Source organism: Elephantulus edwardii, unplaced genomic scaffold (assembly GCF_000299155.1).
Source record: "Elephantulus edwardii isolate Elephantulus edwardi_28Jun2011 unplaced genomic scaffold, EleEdw1.0 scaffold00406, whole genome shotgun sequence".
Classification (NCBI taxonomy): domain Eukaryota; kingdom Metazoa; phylum Chordata; class Mammalia; order Macroscelidea; family Macroscelididae; genus Elephantulus; species Elephantulus edwardii.
Window position 1 is genome coordinate 451,722 of NW_006400156.1, and position 6,893 is coordinate 458,614.

The window sequence follows — 6,893 nt, forward strand, 5'->3', positions numbered from 1 at the left end:
TCCAAAACCCTAAATGCCACAAAAGATTAGTCATCTTTCTCAAGAATAGGAACTAGTGAATTTGAACGACCATAGTCTTTGTGTTACCATCACAATTCCCTGTTGACCAGACCACTAGAGGATCTCTGTGTAGGTTCTGCGAGGAGTGCAATAAAGTTTGGGTTTTTTTAACTAATGATTGTAGGATATGTAAAGTGGACTCTTGATACTGTTTTAGTCCTTTTTCATACGCTCTCAGTCTCATTAACTATTTCTTCTTGCCTTTTAAGACTAGAAATGGAGAAAAAACAACCAAAACAAACAAACTCCACTGAAATATTATTTTGCTCTTGTTCTCCCTTTTGGTTTGAATTCATCCGCAATCTGAGGAGTCCCCAGGTGGCACAAACTGTCAAGTACTATATTATTAGTGTAAATACTGATGGTTCAAACACACTCAGATTTGTCTCACAAAACATGCTTGGCAATCAACTTTCAAAATGTGACACCTTTGAGCACCCTGTGGAACAGTTTAGTTCTTTTATGTGGGTTTTCCACTCAATGGCAACTAATAACAGTCTCTAATCCAAACTTCATAATAGGAGTCACTATTTCTTTCTTGTCAAGACAGTGACTGACATATAATAAAATCTCAAAATTTCTCCATTCCTGACTTTATAATCTAAGTGAACTATTTCTTTCTTGTCAAGACAGTGACTGACATATAATAAAATCTCCAAATGTACCCATTTATTTCCTCTAAAATCTATAGTATCTTTTCTGGAAAAAAGCTCTCTTTATGCTTATCCTTGGAATTTGTCCTTCAACTTCTTCTTTCAACATAAATTAAGGTCCTCTTTGTGTTGCCTATGTCACTGTGGATTATTCATAAAATGATTATTGTTCAATATCACACTTGTTTATGTGCTTCAGTTGTGTATTTATTGCCAATTTAGGGTAATTGCTCCTAATATCATTGTAAAGACAATCCGACTTTAAGATTATGTCACACAACTATTTATTTTCCACTTACTGCAGTCATTTCTAGTTTCCCCCTACTTTTTCTAGTTACCCACACGATAAAGGTTTCAGTTTGTTTAAATCTGATGCAGGTAGCTTCATCAAGGACAAAGAGTCATAATGAAAATTTTAAATTGAGCTTATTACGTCTCAACAAAAATAATACAAAATTCAACACAACTAGATCAATTAACAATATAGGATATATGGAGAAACGATTGATGCAAATAACAGTTTAATTTTATTTGGGTCCACACCCAATACCTATGGAAGAAGCATTTACACAATTTCAGATAACATATTTTAACAGAAATCTGTTACCAAAGACCTCCATAAAGTACTAAAGACCAGGTATTACTTGAAGGATTAAGATATACTTGAGCAAGATTTTGCTTGCATGGAATATTAATGATATGTTTTGGCAATTTCCACATTCAGTTGCATCACCTTTCTTGGGAATGGGAATACATATGGACTTATTCCAATCTGTTGGCCAGACAGCTGTCTTTCAAAATTTCCTGGCATAGACTGGCAAGTGCTTCCAGGGCTGCATCTGTAAAATGGAAAAAGTCAATCGGTATCCTATCAATTCCTGGGGCCTTATTGTATACCAATGCCTTCAGTGAAGCTTCAATTTTCTCAACTGCCATTGACTCCTTCTTATATGGTACTTCCTGGAATTTTCCACTGTAAGCTAATTTTTTTTTTTGTACAGTGACTCTGTGTATTTGCTCCATTTTCTTGGATTAATCCTGGATCATACAACATATTCACCATGCTGCTCATAATGTCACATTGTGACTTTAGGCTTAAATTTGTTTTCAAGTTTGTCATCTTGACAAATGCAGAATTAGTTCTTCCTTTTTTATTCTCTAATTTCAACTCTTTTCACATTACATTACAATATTTTTGTCTTCTCTAGTTGCTCTTTGAAATTTTCTGTTAAACTCTTTTACTTTGGCATCTTTCCCCTTTGTTTTGGTTTCTTGATGCTTTTGTACAATTTTCAGAGTCTCTTCTGATATCTATTTCTGTTTTTTTCTTTCTGTCTGTCTTTGAAATGATCTTTGCTCCTTTCAAGAGTAATGGCATCCCAAAACTCATTTAGTCATTAATCATTAGTTTTCAATGGGTATATTATCAATAACCTGGCTTATGCAGACTATATAACCTTGCTTGCTGAAAGAGAGAAGGACTTGAAGCACTTGGGGCAGAATATCAAAGAATATAGCCTTCAATATGGATTGCATTGCCATATTAAGAAAACAAAAATTCTTACCACTGGACTGATAAACAACATTATGATAGATAGATAAAAAAATCTGAAGTTATTAACAATTTCATCTTTCTTGGATCTATAATCAATGTTCTCCATATGAGCAGTCAGGAGACCAGGGCATGTATTGTACTAGGAAAGTTTGCAGTTTGCATTTCTCCGAGTTATTATAATTATTGGAGACTGGTCTGTGAAAGAAACAAAGAGGAAGGATTTACAGTTGAAGAAGTTCAATTTTAGGAGTCAGAACCAGACCAGGTGCTGACAGTAGAACGGACGATGAATTATTCATGCACAAGTTCAAACTAAAGATAAAGGAGAGTAAAACAAAATGGCAAGAGGCAAAAATATGATCTTGAGTCTATTGAACATAAATTTTAAAAATTATCTTAGTAACAAATTTAAGGCATTGATCTCCAATGTCCAAAGAGCAGAGGAACTGTGGAAAGAAATCAAGAATCCATGAAGAAAGTAAAGGTCGTTACAAAACCAAAGGAAAATGAAAGCCAAAATGGATGCCAGAGGAGTCTGAAAATTTTGTTAGAGTATTGAGAAGCCAAAACAAAGGTAAGAGATGCTGACTAAAAGAGCTGAACAGAAGATTTCAAGTGGTATCTAGAGAAAACAAAGTATAACAAAATATGCAAATAACTGAAGTAAGGGAACAAAAAGAGAAGAACTTACTCATCATGACTCAAACTGAAAGAACTTAAAAACAAATTCAAGCCTTAAGTTGCGATACTGAAAGGAGCCATAGGAAAAATCTTGAATGATCCAGAAACCATTAAAAGACGTTGGAAGGAATACACAGTTATTGTATCAAAAGGAAAAGGTTGACACCGAAAAATGAATAAGAGTCAACGGTAACAAAGGAAAAAGTTCAAGCTACAGTGAGGATGCTAGCAAAGAATAAGGCCCCATGAATAGAAAGGATACCTACTGACATTTTTCAACTAACAGATATAACCTTGGACATGTTCACCTGTCTATGCCAGGAAATTTGAAGGACAGTTGACTGGTTGACTAACTGAAAGAGATCCATATTTGCTCCCATTCCCAAGAAAGATGATCAAACAGGATGAGGAAAATATTGAACACTATAATTAATACCACACACCATATATAAGCAAAATACTGCTGAAGATAATTTTAAATTGACTGAAAGACTCTATAGACAGGGAATGGCCAGAATTTCAAGTTGGGTTTGGAAGAGGCTGTGGCACTAGGAATATCATCACTGATATCAGATTGATCCTGACTGAAAGCAGAGAATATCTGTAGAATGTCTGTCTCTGTTTTGTTGACTATGCAAAGCCATGTGACTCTGTGGATCACAACAAATTGTAGCTAACACTGAAAATATGTTAAACTTAGAACTCTTAATTTTACTTATGCCAAATATGTATCTATAGCAAGAAGCTGTTGTTTGAAAGGAACAAGGAAATACGGTAGGGTTTAAAGTGGTAAGGGTGTGTTTATGGGTGTATTCTTTCTCCATACATATTCAAAATATATGCTTAGCAAATTAATCATAAAGCCAGGCTTTATTAAAATGAATGTGATATTAAGGTCAAGGGGACTCATCAACAACCTGTACTAGGCAGATGACATAATCTTGAACATACCAAGGACTGTCAAGAAAACAATTAGGTCTGTTTTGGAAAGAGTGAAACCAAGTTTCTCCTCTGATGCTAAGATTTTGAAGTTCTGTCTCACATACTTTGGGTATGAGACCAATAAAGACTGATCCTTGGAGAAGGACATCATGCTTGGAAAGGTGGAGGTACAGCACAGGAGAGGAAGACCCTGGAAGAGATGGAGAGATAATATAAGTAGGACAATGGGGGTTGGTGTGTTAGAATTAATGAGACTGGCTCAGAACAGGGCAAGGTTGAAGGCTGCTCTATATAGGGTTGTTATGAGTCACAGGTGACTCAGTGGCACATAATAACAACACTTGCTTTGAGTAAGTTAGCTGTCAAAAATCTTTCCAAAATAATGAAGAGAAGTGATGTCAGTTTGGAGACTAAAGAGCACTTGATTCAGGCTTTGGTCTTTTTAATTACTTGCTATACAATCTGAGAGTTGAACAATGAATAAGGGTAATGGAATAATTGTTGTCTTTGAGTTGTGGTGTTGGAGAAGAATATTGAATATCCCATCAACTACCAAAATAAAATTTAGCCAGAATACTCCTTCAAGGCAAGGATGGAAAAGCTTCATCTCTTAAACTTTGAACATGTTGCTAAGAGAGATTAATCCTTGGAAAAGGACATCATGGTTGGAACCTGGAGGGTCAAGTGAAGAAAGAAAGACCCCCAATGAGACAGTTTAACATGATGTCTGCAGCAATGAGCTCAAGTGTGTCAGATAGTAAAGATTACACAGGATAGGATGGGATTTAGGTCTGTTGTTCATAGGGTTTATGTGAGTCATACTCCACTAGACAGCACCTAAAAACAACAAGGCGTTGATAAGCTAAGATGGATTAGCATGGCCTATTGTGAATCAGACAACTGTATGATCTACTATGCTGGGAATGAAAATGTGAGGGGAAAATGGTGTTGCATCCATAGTAAAAATAAAAAAACCCACAAAACAAAAAACCAAAAAACCACCATTTCTAGAGCCATCCTGAAACACAGTGCTGTAAATTACAGGATAATATGTATACGCATACAAGGACAACCTGTAAATATCACTATCTTTCAAATATATACACCAACATCTAGAGCTAAAAAAGGGGAAAATGGAAGATTTTTACCAACTTTTGAAGTCAGGAAATGATCAAACATGTAACCAATTTCTATTAGTAATAACTGGTAACTGGAATGCAAAAGTTGGAAACAAGGAAGACAGATAAGTAGTTGGAAAATGTTGACTTGGTTACAGAAAAGATTCTGGAAACAGAATAATAGAATTTTGTACAGACAATGCAAATGGGGATTATAAACATGGACCTCTCTTGATTGAAGTCGCAAGTTACAATACTTAAAGATGCTATAGACAGAATACTGAATAATCCAGGAAGCATCAAAAGAAGATGAGTAGGGTATACAGATTAACCATACAGAAAAACAAAAGCAAAAACCGACACCTTGATTGACACAGGAGAATTTAATGAAATAACATATAATCAAGAAGCAATGGTGATAAAGGAGAAATTTCAAGCTTTTCTGAATGAATAGGAAAAAAATAAGTCTTCAGGAATTGATAAAATATCAATTGACGTCTCTCCAGGCGTCCTCGTGAGAGTGACATCGTCTTTAAACCCTGCGTGGCAATCCCTTACGCACCGCAGTTATGCCCAGGGAAGACAGGGCGACCTGGGAGTCCAACTACTTCCTTAAGATCATTCAACTTCTGGATGATTATCCAAAATGCTTCATCGTGGATGCAGACAATGTCGGCTCCAAGCAGATGCAGCAGATCCGCATGTCCCTCCGCGGGAAGGCTGTGGTTCTGATGGGCAAGAACACCATGATGCGCAAGGCCATCTGAGGCCACCTGGACATCAGCCCAGCCTTGGAGAAGCTGCTGCCTCATATCCAGGGGAACGTGGGGTTTGTGTTCACCAAAGAGGATCTCACAGAGATCAGGGACATGCTACTGGCCAACAAGGTGCCGGCTGCTGCCCATGCTGGTGCCATTGCTCCTTGTGAGGTTACCGTGCCAGCCCAGAACACTGGTCTGGGCCCCGAGAAGACCTCCTTCTTCCAGACTTTGGGCATCACCACTAAGATCTCCAGAGGCACCATTGAAATTCTGAGTGAAGTGCAGCTGATTAAGACTGGAGACAAGGTGGGAGCCAGCGAGGCCACCCTGTTGAACATGCTGAACATCTCTCCCTTCTCCTTCGGGCTGATCATCCAGCAGGTGTTTGACAACGGCAGCATCTACAATCCTGAAGTGCTTGGCATCACAGAGGAGACCCTGCATACCCGCTTCCTGGAGGGTGTCCGCAATGTTGCCAGCGTCTGTCTGCAGATTGGTTACCCAACTGTGGACTCAATACCACATTCCATCATCAATGGGTATAAGCGGGTCCTGGCTTTGTCTGTGGAGACTGACTACACCTTCCCATTGGCTGAAAAGGTCAAGGCATTCCTGGCTGATCCATCTGCATTTGTGACTGCTGCCCCTGCGGCCACCGCCACTACCGCAGCTGCTCCTGCTGCTGCGGCCCCAGCCAAGGTGGAAACAAAGGAAGAGTCGCAAGAGTCAGACGAGGATATGGGATTTGGTCTCTTTGACTAAAAACCAAAAACCCACCAACTCTGCCAGCTTTGTGTGAAACAAGGAAATAAAGGCTTCATTCTCTTAAAAAAAATATCAATTGACATACTTTAGTAAATAGATGCAGCCTTGGTGATCAAGGGTTCGTGTCAAGAAACCTGGAGGGCATCTACATGGCTAATAGACTGAAAGAAGCCCATATTTATTCTAATATCAATAAAAAAAAGGTGATCACACAGAATGTGGAAATTATAAGACAATATCACTAATATCAGATGCAAGAAAAATGTTAGTGAAGAAATGCAAGATACTATGGCACACATACAACAAAAACAACAGGCTTGGAACCAGCAGCCAGGAAATTAAAAGGCACATTGCCATG

At 38.0% G+C, this 6,893-nt stretch overlaps 1 pseudogene; it reads left to right on the top strand.

The window, feature by feature from the left end:
* The first annotated feature begins 5,578 nt into the window (after positions 1-5,578).
* Positions 5,579-6,532, top strand: LOC102852095 (annotated as a pseudogene).
* Positions 6,533-6,893: the final 361 nt, after the last annotated feature.